This window comes from Ictidomys tridecemlineatus, chromosome 8 (assembly GCF_052094955.1).
Source record: "Ictidomys tridecemlineatus isolate mIctTri1 chromosome 8, mIctTri1.hap1, whole genome shotgun sequence".
Lineage (NCBI taxonomy): Eukaryota > Metazoa > Chordata > Mammalia > Rodentia > Sciuridae > Ictidomys > Ictidomys tridecemlineatus.
Window position 1 is genome coordinate 13,468,152 of NC_135484.1, and position 16,786 is coordinate 13,484,937.

A 16,786-nucleotide genomic window follows, 5' to 3' on the forward strand; every position below is an offset into this window, starting at 1 on the left:
ACCAAAGGATGATATGAATCAAAGTTCTGTTTCTTAGAACAACTAAAACTCCTCTATTTTGAGATGATTAGTTTGTTCTGCTTTTATTTTCCATGAGCAGAAGAGGAAGAGTCACAAAGGGTTATGCCATGTCCCTGTATTTCTGGTTTAGTTGGAGCCAGGAAATAGCATTCATGGGTGAAAGAAGTCAGTTACTGCCAAATTAGTTCACTGACATTTGGGAGAGGGATGGAGAATTTTAAATGGCTAATCTAACACATTATAAACAGAATCCTTGGAGTGGGCCTTCAATAGCAAAAATTTTATTATTGTGGATCAGGAAAGCAGAGTTTGGGAGGATGGAATTTTGAAGTAACAGGATAGGGAATCATTTTTTTTTTCATAACTTTTCAAATGTAACTAGGTCCCAATCTCCTCACCCTCAGTCTAAAAGCACTCTCCCACATTTCTGTAGTTGATTGCAAGGATAGTGACTAGTACTTTTCTTTCCAATTTGTTCATTCCAGCTACTTTTACTAAAATGATAAATTCTTAATAATTCTGAATAAAATATAACTATGAGTATTTACAGTGTTGTTGAACTTAAGGAAAATTCAATTATAACTCATTTTCTCTTCAGCAATTGGAAAATATTTTAAAGTTTATTTAATGTATGCACTGTTATATACATGTATATGTTATATATTGATAAACCTATATTTAAACATAGGTTCACATACATAATAAGTGAAATATATAAATGTAATGAACAATATATAATAAAATTAACCATAGGTTAAGGGGTTTTTAAAAGTGGAAAAACAAGAAAATCTATAGATAATTAGCACAGATGGAATTTGCAAACATACCAGAGACAATAATTTTTCTGCCATATATAACTTCCCTTGTGGGTTAATTTGCTCCATTCAATCATGGAAGAGCATTTCTTTCTGTAGTGAATAACTCTCTCTAGCCTAGTTTTAGCCAGAACTCATTCAGGTGACCCAAGGCAGACGGTTACTACTATGGTGGATTAGAAGCCAATGTCATCGCCTCCCTGTCAACTTGATCTGAGGATGCAGAAGAAGGAGTTGAGAAGTGCATGTTCATTGAGGCTGGCTACATGGTAGAGAGGGCAGGTGAACACCCAGGTCTGTCTCTAATGCATCCTGCTCATTTGCATTCACTGACATCCCCTGAATCTCAAATTTAAGCTTCAATTATTTTTAATTGGTGATATGTGGAATGATACATGGAATAGACCATTTTGCTTCCTCACTAAAATAAGAGGAAATCTTAAATGCAATGTGATATCCTGGATTGAATCCTGGAACAAAAGCAAGAGTGGAAGAACTAATGACAATTGAATAAAGTCTATAATTTGGCTAATGATATTATACCGATATTAATTTCTTAGTTTTGATAAATATAACATTATTATGTGAAGTGAGAACATTAGAAGCTGAATGAATGCTGTATAGCAATGCTCTTCTATCTATCTTTCCCAGTCTTCTGTAAATCTAAATTATTTCCCACTCTTCTTTAAATCTACATTATTTTGTATATCTTAAGTATTTAAAAAAGAATAAAAGAAGACAGGAGGATAGAAGGAAGGAAGGAAAGGAGGGATAAAGAAATACATGAGAAAATTTAGAGCCAGGAAATAAGCCCTGTATTTTACATTTAAAAGGTAGAAGTTGCCCTAGAACTCTGTTGTCCTTTCTTAATAGATTTGTGTTTCCTTATTGGATTTTCCTATGTGGAATCCTTCAAATATTGATTCTTCAGAACACTCAGAGGTTGGATACAGAAAAGAGAGAAAAAATTTAAAATTGTTCAATGAGCAAACCCAGTTTATGTGACAGTAGAATAAGCCATAAATTTCTCATGGTACCTGTGTTCCCAGAATACCGAGGAACTCACACTGGGAATGACTGGGAATACGCATCCTACTCATGTTTTTTGAATCTCAAGTATGTTTTATATACTTCTGACAGATAAATGGATGAAAAAATTAATACAAGCTCTATCCTTTGATAAGAGATCTCACATTAACAAATCCAGATGTAACAGCTTTGGTGTTTCTCCTGAGCCCCCAAACTCTTGGCCAGTTAGTAGCAAAGACTTGCTCTGGTCCTTGTGTTAGCAGAAACACAAGCTTTTGCAGTTCCTCCTCCCAAATTTTGTTCATGGTCTTGTGGTGGTGGAATGGAATTTTACCAGCTGAAGATTTTCCAATTTTAAAAAATGTTAGGATTTCTTTTTTTTTCTTTTTACTTGTTCTTTTTTTGGTATTGAGGGTTTAAAAAAAGTTATGATTTCATCAGTAAATTATTAAAGATATTGAAATGGTGAGAAAAGTAAATAGTGTGTTCCTTCTACTATTAAAACTAATTTACAATCAAATAGCTAAAAAAGGGTGCAGCATTCAAAAACGAGATTGTTAGATTTTGGATCTGCAGTGTCCCCTAGAGTCTCTTTGTTGAAGGTCTCTAGTCCCCAGTACAATAATGTTCAGAGTTGGGGATTTGGGGAAGTATTTGGAACATGAGGGCTCTGATCTCATCAATGTATCAATCCACGATTGTTTTATAATTGAGTGGACTATGGGGAGCTGGTGGAACTGTAGGCCATGAGATCTAGGGGAAGAAGTATATCACTGGGAGTGTGCCCTGGAAGGGTAAATCTTGTCCCTGGCCCTCCTTGCTCTGTCTTTTTGTCTGCTTCCTGGCCTCCTTGAGGTGATCAGCTTTCTTTCACCAAACACTTCCACCATGATGCTCTGCTTCACCTCAGCCAAAACAAATCTTTCCTCCTTTCAGTCATTTTTTTCAAGTATTTTGTCACAGCAACAGAAAACTGATTAACACAGAGGTCAGAATTTTTCTTTCCTAAGAAATAGCTTTTCCTGCTTTTGTTCCTCCTGCTTATTGCCCACTATAATTGCTGAGGGCCATTACCAAGTAGGAATGACGCATCGAAATTTCCTTGCCAAGCGTACCCCATGCTGCTTAGAGGACATTCGATGGGACATTGCATGCATGCTTTAATAAGGTGACCTTGCTCAAGGACCAAGGCGGATCCAGGTTTAGAGCTGATCAGGTTTGAGGAAGTAACCGGCTCCTTGAGTTTAAGGCGTTGCCAGTTTAAGACAATGGGTTTTAGGGAAGTTGGAGGTTGAAGATTATTGCTGGGATTAGGGTGTTCCTGCTGCTTGTTCCCGTTGAGTTCTCGTGAGATTAAAATGGGATTTGGAGATAGCCTCGTGGAGTAGGTGAATTGTGCGGGAGGGCAGAACGCGATTGCCCCTGGACCTGTGTGGGGGCGGTGTGAGAGCGGGAATAAAGAATTGCTGTTTGAACCTACAAAGCTGTGTGGTGGCTCGTGATTCTGGTGCCAAGCCGAGACCTTGGCATATAATACTACTGATAAGAACCTGTGGAATTTTTACTATATTCTAGACATTGTGAGAAGTACTTTGCATATATTGCCTTGATTTTCTCTATAAAACTGAAGGCCAAGGACAGTTTTCTCCACATAAGCAATCCACTGATATTGGGCTCCTCAAGACAGTGACTATAGAGCACAAAAAGGAGTGTCTGTACTGGTAGGAGTAGTTGGCACTGCTTCTCACGAGGAGAAACTACCAGCTACTCCATGTTGGGAACAGGGAGAAATGTGTTTGATACTGATATGATTCACTGAGACACCTTTATATCTGCATATTCAATTTCAACTTCAGATTAGTGAGTTGAACTATGATGGCCTGATAAGAGCATGATAATGTTGGCTCAGGGCACTCAGGAATGAAGATCTAGGTATTCCCTATTCCCACTGGTGTATCACCTAAACTAGATTCGCACTCCACCCCAGCCAATGAGTCATGGAGACTCACCATGCAGAGTTAGGGCTGGGTGTGAGTCCTAGTTAATACACCAGTGGGGATAACTAGACCTTCATTCCTGAGTGCTCTCGGCCCTGCTGGAGGCCTGCTGGAAAAAGTGTAGATTAGAAGTCCTAGAAATGGATACTCAGAATAGTAATTTGCTTGAAATGTATTAGCAATGATAAAGATACCAAATAATTAAAAAAAAATAAGTAATGTCAACTTGTGCAAATTCCTGAAGGAAGACATATTTTCCTACTTATTTTATCAGCAAAGACATTATAAGAAGATACTCATCAATATCCATCATGAATGCACACTCAAAAATTCTTTTAAAATTAGCAAATCAAATATATCAATATATTTTTAAAAAGTACTATATTATGATTTTTGGAATTTATCATAGGAATGCCAGTGTGGTTTATCATTCAAGGATAAAGAAAATGAGGTAATACTATTTAGTCCTTAAAAAGAAGGAAACAGGAGTGGGGTTGTGGCTCAATGATAGAGTCCTCACCTAGCACATGCAAGGTCCTGGGTTCCATCCTCAACAACACATAAAAATAAATAAATGAAGGTATTGTGTCCAACTACAACTAAAAAATTATTTTTTTTAAAAAAGGAAACATGTTTATGATAATATGGTTGGGCATGGAGAACATTATATTGAGTGAAATAGTCCACTCACTGAAGAATGAAGACTGCATGAGTCCACGTACATGAGAAATCTAAAATAGATAAAACCATATAGCAACACAGAATGCAGTAGTTGCTCAGTAAATATGAAATTTCAGTTATACTAGAGGAATAAATTCTAGAGGTCTGTTCTATGACGAGGTGCCTATGGTTAACAATATGATAGTGTGCATTTTTAAATTTATCAAAAGAGTAGATCTAGGGCTGGAGATGTGGCTCAAGTGGTAGCACCATCGCCTGTCACGCGTGCGGTCCGGGTTCCATCCTCAACACCACATACAAAGATGTTGTGTCCGCCGAAAACTAAAAAATAAATATTAAAATTCTCTCTCTCTCTAAAAAAAAAACTTAAAAAAAAGAGTAGATCTAATGTTAAGTGATTTTACCACAAGGAAAAAATATCCAAATTTGAAACACATACACACACAAACACACACAACACACGCTAAGGGACATGCAGTAAATGTGGGGTGTGTTGGAATGGCTGGTACCTTGATGGTGGTGATGGTCTTATCATGTTTGTACACCTCATGTAAGTGGGATTATGCAATATCTATCCTTCTATGAAGATCATCCTTATTGTCATAAATACTTAACTTTATCACCAGAGACCAATAAAACTGGATGAAAGGAAAGGAAATTATAAATTAAAAATTGGAAAATTAAGAATAAGTAATATAAATTCTATATTGATAAGGATCAATTATTTTATCTAATGGTTAAAATATTTGAACAAGTGACACGTGAAACTACTTAATATTCTCCACTAGGTAAACTGTGAGATTAAAGAGTATAAGTATATTAATAAAAATCTAAAGACATTTTATATTTCATAATTGCTTGTATTTGCTTAATGTAATGGCTGTAGAATAGATATTTTTTTCTCAATGATTGACAAGAAGTAGGAAAGTTACCAGAAGTGAAACTTTATTTTTAAGGAAAGCAAATAGAAACTGATGATGATCTAGATTCATGAGGCCGTTTAGGTGGAGCACGATAATAATATTCCAAGGAACTCAAAAATCTCCACCTGTAAGATGGAAGGAATGGGCATCATTTAACATCATGGAAAGTAAAAATTCTAAATATGGCTATGCAATTCATAAGTGCTTCCCACCTGACATTTTAAACAGTTAAATATTTTAGACACGGGGGCAGATCTTCAGTGTGACTCTAATGCATTATTTAGGAGAGCAGGTGTTTGCTTCTGCAGTCATTTCAAAACCTCCCAGTGTATAATCAAAGGAAACATGTTTAACTCACAAAGAGCAGTTTTAATCATCAATGCCAGAATGTAATCACACAAATAGAGTTTTAATAATTGTCTTTCCAAGACTATCTCCCAAAGCAAAAAAAAAAAAAATTAAACGGAAATAGGGAAACACATAGAAAGTGCTCGCCTATTTAAGTATCTCTAAGATGCTGGGAAAATGTTTAATCTCATGTGCAGAACAGTGCTATTGGTAAAGAGGCTCATTTCAGGCTGGAAAAGAACATTTCATGGCTTTAGGATATGAAGGTCCCAGGAGGTCAGAGCCAGCACAAAGCAAACAAGAGTTTCGATGAGCTGCAGACTCCAACCTCAGCAGGCAGTACCCATGCTTCTGTGAGGTCATCATGCCCAGAGGTACCACTGTGAAGTGGACAGGACCGAGTGGCAAGTCATCACAAGCTATTTCCCAGCATTTCACGAAAATATTGGAGGTTGCTGGGTTTCTGTTCTCTCGACTAAAAGGCTCAGGGGTTACTCCAGTTAAACTGGGCTAACTGGGCTGCATGAAATAAGAGACACAAATGCCTTTGTCTTTGGGGTTGCTGTGACGGCTCCTCTGACCTTGAGGGTCTGCAGAAAGAGAGAGAGATAGTGAGAGCACGCGCTGACCCCTTTTATTGAGGAGAAGCTATTCAAATGAGGCAAGGGGCAGGTTTCAGGGGGCTGAGTATCTTCATGATGTCCACTGTCAGCAGGTTGACTGACACCTGGGTAGGCCACACCCCAAGGGCACAGTAAGAGGAGGGGACACACACAAGGCACTTCCATGGAAGATTCTATCCTAAACAGGGCAAGGGGTTATACTACAAAGGAACAGGTGAGCGTAGCTTCACCCATGGGGCTGTAGCAAGAAATACCCATGCACAAGACACGGACCCTGGAACCCAAGATGGGTGCCACATTTCTGTGACTGAGAGCCTCAGCACCCAGCTGGGGAGTGTAACTCAGTCACGTGTAAGGTTGGCCTCCCACAGGTGGCATAACTTTATAAATAATCCCTAGAGACACAGAGATTTCACCAATAAAGATTCTATCAACTAGCCCCTGTAGCAGACAGCAACTCAGGTGATCCCACGACAACAGACAGAACTCTTCATGGCCAGGGAATGCCCTCACCGACTGGGGGGATGGGAGCAGGAGCCACTCTAGCTCTGGGCACCAATACATCGTCTTTCCCCAGACCTTTTGCCTGCATGATTTGGGATTATGTTTTAAGTAATTTTGTTTTCACTCTGTATATGACTTCAATTCCAGAAACAGCAACATTTGCGGAGTTAGATCACATGCTCATTCTGGCTAGAGGAGACCTGAGTACCTTGATTGGCAGATTACATTTAACAGTACACTTCACAGATTCTGCCAAAGGAGAAAAAGATAATTCTCCCAAAAGGAAATCAGGTTTTGTTATATAATTGGATGTATTTTGCTTAGGGGGAGTGTGTTAGAATCAGTTTAGTTAATTGTTGGAATGTTGGCATGTTGGCATGGGACATCAGTGAAAATATTTATAAAGATGAAAAGATATCCAAATGTGCAGACTTAAAGCAGAGCTCACATCAGGAAAAGGATGAGGAATGAGGTCAGTGTCATGGGACGAAGGAGAGGCCATGCAAAATGGTTCATAAGAGAATAAACAAATAGAACTAACCACTTATTTTTCAAGTTTCTAAATACAAATATGACATCCTTGAGGGCAGAGGCCGTGTTCATTGAGCTTAGTCTCATTTGTACAGTAGATAAGTGTTATACAAGGTGTTGCTGATTATTGGTTAGTAAACAAATAAATGAGCAAGTGAATGTGTAAATTGATGAGAGACAGAAGTGAATAGTGTTCATACGCTCAAAAAAAATAAAATGTACTAGGCCAGCTTGCTGTCAGAGCAGAGATTGAAAAACTGAAGTCAGGCCGTTAGGTTAGCTACAAGACATCTCATGACCTGTATTGAGATTCCTAAAGTGTCTTCTAGAAATTCTAAGAGTAATTTTTTTCTATTCTGTGCATTCAAAGGACACAGTTGACAACCTCAAACAACAGAAATGATCCCCCCAACACACTCAAATCCTTTCATCTTCAAAATTATCTACAATTGATATTTAAGCTACTTTGTTGGCTATTCTCCCCTAAAATTTCTTCTAGAACAATAGCTACTATAACCCCTAAAAGCATTCAAGGTGTACTGAACTTTGACAGCATTCATCTAACTCTTTCGCAGAAATCTTGGTGAAATTGTCACAACTCAGCTGAGATCCTTGTTATGGTCCTGTGTCTTACAACATTTTCTGTTTTAGAAGAAGAAAAGTGAAAGTGCACTAATTCAGTCCTACAGAATCAAATTCTTTGAGGTGAGATTGTATGATTTTGAGTTTTGTAGCAAAGTTCTGTTTGTTACAAATTTCTAAATACTTGTGAGCATTTCTATTTCTCAGCTTGTGGGTTCTTCATGTGAGATTTTTCCAGATGAATCAATTAAAAGTTTGTTGTTTCTGTTTGTTTGTTTTGTTTTGTTTGCTTGTTTTACAGTTAAGCAATATTCAGTGTAATCACACCGTTGAACAATCAATCTGCAGAACTTTTCCATCTTGCAAAACAAACAACACTTCTCATCAGACAGCTACTCCCCACTTTTCTCTCCTCCCAGCCCTGAGCAAATATCATTCTACTTTGTTTCAAGGAGATTGACTGTTTGGGGTATCTCACTTTGGTTGGATTATTTGTCTTTTTTGATTCTTTTGACTTTTGAAGCCTTACTTCCCATAAGCTCCTCAGGGCCATGCGTGTTGTAGCATGTGTCAGAATTTCTTCTTTCCTTTATTTTTTCTTTTTCTTGGTGGGGGGTGTGGGTACTGAGGATGGAACTCAGGAGCACTCTACCACTGAGTTACACCCCCAGCCCTATTTTGTATTTTATTTCGAGACAGGGTTTCACTGAGTTGCTTAGCCCCTTGCTTTTCCTGAGGCTGGCTTTGAACTTGCAATCCTCCTGCCTTAGCCTCCAGAGCTGCTGGGAATACAGGCGTGTGCCCGGCTAGAATTTCTTCTTTTCTAAAGCAAAAAACTTCCACATTTCACACATCCATTCATCCATTTATGGACTTTTGGACTGCTGCCACTTTTTGATTATTGTGAATGATGCTTCTAAGGATAGGAGTGAATGACCCAACGGGATAAACTTAAAAAGTGCCTTTTTCTTAGGAAGCCATGTCCTCCAAGGTGAAGAGAAACAGGCCTCCTCCACCACGCACTTCTGCCAAGATTGACTGAGCCAGCACAGGCCCAAAGCAACAAGTTCAATTGGTCATGGACTGAAACCTCCAAACTCTGAGCAAAATAAACCTTTTCTTTTTATAAGCTGATGATCTCAGGTGTTTGTTGTAGTAACAGAAAGATGATTAACCTACTAACAACTTGAAGCCCTATTCTGAAGCAATTAAAAAAAAAAACAATCAAATTGTTTCTATGGGTCAGCTCAGTGCTGGGCTTGAAGAGTTTCATTAAATTTCCCCAGATATAGTTCAGCATTCACCAAGCCTCATAAAGATATATGTCTCTAACTCTCAGGGAGAGATTAAGAGGCCACGTAGAGAAATAAGAATTTGGGTAAGACCATGGGATTTGAAATAAAATTCAGAATAAATTCGCTACTTGGTGCTTATGACTCAGGGGAGGTAACCCCCAGAATGCCCTGGTAGGGTGGCTCAGGGTGGCCTGTATGCTCTGGGCTCTCGAGCTGGCGACATGAATTGTCCCACGAGTGTTCCACCTTCTTACCTTTCTAGGCCCTGTACTATATCTTAATTGAACATGAAAACCTTTCTTATCCTAATAGAATCACCTTTGTTCTTGATGCTAAATTGTCATTTGGGCAATGCTGTAATTATTCACTAGCATAGAGGTTACATTTAAAATGTGAGTGAGTAGATTGTTGGTCATGAATTTGATTAACCCATGCCATAAGCATTTTGAGAGTATAATTATTTGTGACTTCAATATTTACATTCTTTTGGGGGTCCATTATGTTTTCCTGTATGGGTAACTTTATAATTCATACCTATATGAAGAACCAAAGACATTAAATATATTAGTGTCATTCAAAAATGTGTCATTTATTGACGATTTCCCAAAAACACAAATGAGGATAAAATAAAAATGGTTACGAGGACAAAAATTATCAAGTAAAATTATTTTTAAAATGAGGTTGGCTTTAATGTTACATAATTTTACAAACATTGTAAATATATATATATTAATATAAAACATTATTAACTTTTTACATGGAATATTATGGTTTCTAATGTAATAGTTTGTTAGTTATTATTTTTATCATAATTTACATCTTTATTGTTTTAGTACTAAGCAGTAGGTGACCATGAAAGAAACAATCTCTGCCTCTGCCTTGCAAGGAAAATAAATGTATATGTGTGTGTATATATATACATAGATAGATATATATACATAGATATAGATATATAGATATGAGTATATAGATATATATGATATGAGTAGACTAGATCATACAAAATTATACAAGTCCTAAAGGAATAAAGGAATAAGGATAATGAGTAAATAAATTTTATGTTTCTCATTATTAATTGTTTCCAGTTTGAGATATTACAAACAGTGCTAAGAACACACTTGTACATGTATACTACTGAACATATATAAAAAATTATTTTTATTGTCCTCTTTCTCTGATCTAAAATCTACCATTAAGAAAATTTCCAGCATACAATACAATCTTCATGCTGTGTCTTGGTGCTGTGCCTAAAATCTGTAAATTTGTTTACCCAACACAACTGCAAACTTGCACCCTTATACGGACTTCTCCCATTTCCTGCCCCTTCCCCGACTCCACCCAGTACCTCTAGTAGCTGCCAGTCTATTCTCTGTTACTATGGACATGCCTTTTTTTTTTTTTTAGACTCCACATAGGAGTATTTTTTTTCTGTGTTTGGCATATATATATATATAAATTTATAATTTATATGCATACATATGTAAATTTCTTCATCTACTTCCATTTATGGACATTTATGTTGCCAACATCTTGGCCACCCTGAAACAAACAAGGGTGTGTAAATATTTCCACAGGATGCTGATTTCATTTCCTTTGGGTATATACCCAGATGAGGGATTGCAGGGTCATATGGGTTTTCTAATTTCAATTTTTCAAGTAAATATCACACTACTTTCTGAAAGGACTATGCTAATTTGCACTGCCACCAACAGTGTGCCAGGGCTCCCTTTCCTCCAACACCTTCACCCACAGTTGCTATCTCTTGTTTTTAAACAACAACAACAACAACAAAAATTCTAACAGAGAATGAAGTGATATCCATTGTGGTTTTCATTAGAATTTCCCTGGTGATTAGCGATGGTGAACACCTTTTCATCTACCTGTTGGCCAATTTTATGTTTTCCTAGGAGAAATGTCTGTCTAGGTTCTTTGTTGTTGTTTATTTTTCTCGTGGTACAGGGACTTGAACCCAGGGCCTCCCGTGTGCTAGGCGAGCTACATCCCATCCCCAGTCTCTCATTGTCCACTTCTTGAGTTTTTTTTTCCTTATTGAATTGTGTGATTTTCTTTATTTCAGATATGTTTTCAAATATATGGTTTGCAAATATTTTCTAAACTGTAGCTTGCCTTTTCATCTTCTTGACTATTAACTATTTTCTTTGTTGTGTGAAAGCTTTGTGGTTTGTTGTAGTTACTCGCATCTGTTTTCGTTTTTCTTGCCTGTACTTTTGGTATCCTATTGAAAAAAAAAATATCACCAAGGCCAATGTCATGAAGCTTCCTCCTTGTATTTTCTTCTGTGAATTTTATGGTTTCAAGTCTTATGTTCAGGTCGTTGATTCATTTTGAGTCATTTTGCATGTGTTTTAAATAGGGGCCACTTTCATCCATCTGCATGTGAAAAGAGGAAGCAGAGGTCATTTTTCTCCCTCCAACTACTCCTTAAATGGTGGTGTTCCTCAGAGTCATATTCTCAAAATTTTCTCCTTTCCCTGTCTGGATTCCTATATTTCATCATTGTTCACAGCACTTGACTCTATAGGCTGATGAATCCAAAATTTGCTTTTTTAGCTCAACTATCTTTTCTGAGCTACCAAAGTTCTCTTCATGAATACTCGGTACTCCTCACATTTCAACTCTTCATTCTTTGAATCTGTTAACTTTCAGTTTTCTCCTTTCCTCGTCTTTGCTATTGTCACCTCTATCCCTACACTTGTTAGAAATCTACAGTTTATGCAGCTTGAAAGGTAAGGACAAGGGCTCTAGAGTTAGCCTGAGTGATTAAAAATTATCTTCCATGCAATGTGGTCTTATGCTACTATTAAGATCAAGTGAATTTGAAATTTGGTGGGGCTTTAGTACACTATGTTACTGATGAGAACAATAAGTTTTGAGAACATTAAAGCACATGTTCAAAGTACTTTTAATATCCTATTCATCATATATTTTCTGTCAAATATATTTTAATTTTGGTCTTAGTAATAATTTGTAGATTAAAAGGAGTTCATTAAATGAGATGGAACAGGATGAATTGGTGTTGAGTAATCCAAACTCCAAACTCCATTTTCTGGGCCTCAAATCAGGATTTGAATTTGCAATTGGATTACTTTTTGTCTGAGCTCAATTATGAAGTTGACATAAAATCACTGGCAATTCTTTTCCCTATATTCTATTCTGTGACTTTCTTGTAGGTCTTTCTGGCATAAATGAGAAATAGTTGAAGCAATACATGAACTGTAAAGTGGAAAAGATATCCACTCCTGTAATTGTGTTTTGGTAGAAAATAAATGCCAAGTCAATATTCCCTCTGTTTTTGTGAAACTGGAACTGGGAAGAGCTATTCCTGTCCCCGAGTTGATCTGGGGGTGAATTGGTCAGCAACCCATCTTTGCAGTTTGGCACTTGAGCAGAAATGAACTGTTGACCAAGACTGAGGCAGGCTCTGGAGGCCATTCAGTCCCCTTTGGAACGGAATACATGTGCTGGCCCCGTGCCTGCAAACGGACAGAGGAAAGGTCACCGCACAGAGAGAGACCAAACACAAACCCTGACTCAGGCAGCTCCAGGGCTGCAGAGGGCCCAGGGGAAGGAGCCCTGATGCAAACAAGCTCCCGCTTTAATACCCTTAGCGTCTGATTCCCGGAAAAGTTCATCTTTCCTCTCAGCCTGCCCAGAGCTGTAGATCAGCACTGTGGCTCCTAAACACCCACTTCAGTGTCCTCCGGCTGACGTCATTCCGGTGCATTCCAGACAGCGAGACTGAGATCCTCAGGACACCTCGATGCAGGGGGCAAAAGAGGGGCCACTGCCTTGTGATAGTCACCAGCTACACCAGGCAATAGAGAAGTTGGTGTGAAAGTCCCATGAACCCATCCCTGGCAGGGTCAAGTTCTGTGGTCAGCAAGGTGGGTCTGGTGTGACGTTCACCAGGTTATGTAAGATTCTGTTCTCAGTTCCACGCTGATGCTTCATTTCCCTAGAGACAGACAGAGCCATCATTTGAAACTCAAGAACAAGTTCTGGTTCCCATTGAGAATGTGTCGGGATGTCAGAGGTGACAGGAAAGGAGAACCCTTTACACTACACAGCCGCTCAGTTACCTGGAGCCGCCTCTCCCCAGCGCTGGGGAAGCCAAAGACACTGCTATGTATTATTTTTTAGTCAATCATCCTTTCGGAGTCATACCTTCCTTCTCATAATGTAAGCTTCAAAGAAGAGTCCCTAAGCTAGCCACCAATACACGGTGACTGATGACACGAATTGTCTAGTTTAGCCAAGCTAATGTGTAGCAGAAGTTGGTCCCCTATCTGGATAATATCCACTGAGAAATACCCGCTTCCATTTAGACCCTGTTCTGGGTCCTCCACTAAGAGGCTCAGAACAAACACAATATTTCTGCTTTATTGTTTATTCCATCACCAATACTTACTCCTTACTTCCAAGAGGGAAGTGTGAATCTTGGCAACTTGATTTCCTTTTCCATTTACAGTATCATTGAAGTAATGTCACTTATACCATCTTATTTCAATACAAATTTGTCACTTTCTAATTTAATTTTCAAGCATTGTTTCTGTTATAAATAAGTTAGTCATTATGTCCCACAATTTAGTATACAATACATTCAACTTGAGAAATGAAATGTATTTCATTAAAAAGTGTCATAGCTTCCTTATAATGTTTAAAATATAATTATGATATAATCCCTACCTGGAGCCAATTTTCCTGTCACCTTTTATTTGCAATGTTGCCTATTCTTTTTAGGCATATTTTCAGGCCAGCATCCCTATTGAGCAGCTGCTCAGTAAACCTGAGATCTTAAAATAGGAATTTTCTTTGTTCTATTCCATTAATCTTGTCTTTGTTATTACCTACATGCAATTTCAGATTTACTCTTATGATTGATAGATAGATAGATAAATAGAGACAAATGATAAATAGATCTATATTTCTGTAATTCCTTACAGATATAGGTTTATTGAGAGAAGAGTTGCTCCAAATTTTATTTCATTGGTTTCTACCCAAGTCTATAAGGGTCTGGCTAAAATTTCTTTATGTGTGTAAGTATCAAAGTAAGATGAAATATATTTTAAGTAATAATTAAGAATATTGGTATAGTACTTTCTTCAGCAATAAATTTTCAGCTTGAATGCAGTGAAAAGTTCCAGCCAGAGTCTATATATTTTAAGCAGAAAGAGGAATAAAATATAAGATATTTTATTATATTTTCCTATCTCAATGAGCGTTATGCATGTGTCTTAAGGCCTAATAGAAAAATCCAGAGACAAAAGAAATCCTGACGTAGCTGTAGGCACCTTCTGTCACTGGGACAAATGAGGCTAGCATGCAGCCAGGGCATGAAGCAGAGCCAGGTACCTGGGGGAATGAGCCCATAACTCTGTAGGCAACAGAAAAGCAAAGGAGAAAGAAGCAAAATTATGAAACCAGGGCGAGCTTCCAAAGAAGAGAAAAAGAAAGAGCACAATTGTGTGGGGGGAAAATGAGAGAAGTTAAAGCATGAAAGGAGATGTATCTTGCAAGAGTCTTGCAATTGCACAAGGCAAAAGAGAAGGACCAAGGAAATGTTCTCTGTAATAATCACGGAGAGAAAGCTGTTAACAGTGGATTGTGACAAGACAGATGCCTTTAATGTGTCCTTTCCCTTTCTCCTTTCAAAACAATTACAGCTGCTATTAGTTAACCAGAGAGGCCACTGTTTGAGTTTGGAACGCCAAATGCAATGATAGCCAGATAAATAATTGGGATATGTTTTGCTAAAATCAGGATCTGCAAAAATTTGCAGCTCTAAAGTTCTTAGGAATTCATAGATATGATTTTTTAATTCTTACTCTCTATCTATGAGATATCTTGTAAGATTATATTTCTATAGATTCTATTTCTGAAGGCCAGAAACAGTATTGTATTAATATTATTACAGTATATAGTAGTGTTTGTAGTTATGTAAACTATTTTTTTCCACATAAAAAGGTAAAATTTTGCTTTCTAGAATGGATAGACTTCACTTTAATTCTTTTCTATTTGCTGTTTTTAGATATACAAGACAATAGAGTATATTTCGACATTTATACATACATGGAGTTCAACCCATTATAATTTTGATCCCATTCTTGTTGTTGAACATGACATAGCGTTACACTGGTCTTTATTCAGATACAAGGAAAGTTATTCCAATTCATTCTACTGCATTCCTATTCCCATCCTCTCTCCTTTCCCTTCATTCTCCTTTGTCTAATTGAATGAACTTCTATACTTCCCCTTCCTGCTCTCCCTTGTTACAGGTAAGCATCCACATATCAGAGAGAACAATAGACCTTTCGGTTTGGGAGACTGGCTTATTTCACTTCGAGTGATCTTCTCCAGTTCCATCCATTTACTGGCAAATGCCTTAATTTCATTCTTCTTTACAGCTGAATAATATCCCACTGTGTATATGTATCACATTTTCTTTATTCATTCATCTGTTGAGGGACACGAGGTTGATTCCACAGGTTGGGTTTTGTGAATTGAGCTGCTATAAACACTGATGTGGCTGTGTCACTGTAGTATGCTGATTTTAAGTCCTTTGGGTGTAAGCCGAGAAGTGGGATAACTGAGTCAAATGGTGGTTCCATTCCAAGTTTTCTGAGGAATCTCCATACTGGTTTCCAGAATGTTTGCACCAATTTTCAGTCCCACTAACAATGTATGAGTGAACCTTTCCCCCTACATCCTCATCAACATTTATTGTTACTTGTATTCTTGATAATTGCCATTCTGACTGGAGTGAGATGGAATCATAGTGTAGTTTTAATTTGAATTTTTCTAATTGCTAGAGATACTGAACATTAGACCAGAGATCCTGAGCATACTAGTAGAGAAAATAGGCCCAACTCTCCATTGTATTGATTCAGGAACAGACTTCCTCAATAAGACTCCTAAAGCAATAAAATGGGATGACATCAAAATAAAAAGCTCCTTCACAGCAAATGAAAAATACAGGACATGAACAAAGAGCCTACAGAATGGGAGAAAGTACACCTCAGATAAGAGTTTTAATCTCCAGGATATACAAAGAACTCAAAAACCTTAACACCAAAAACCAAATAACCCGATCAAAAAATGGGCAAAGGAACTGAGCAGACACTTCACAGAAAAAGAGATATGAATAGTCAAAAAATATATGAAAAAATGTTCACTTTAATTCTTACAGAGATATTAGAGAACTGAACGTTTGGAATGCATCATCCCAGAAGGTACAAATATGAACATAGTTAAAGATGTCTAGAAACATTTCAAGAAGTAACTTAACACATTAGTAACTTATTTTCAAGAAAAATTTAATGCCTTTTATAAAAAAAATATAGTCCTAAATTGACAAATTCAACAAACTGATAGATATTCTGGGACAGTCAATGCAGTTTATAATTTGCACTCACTCAT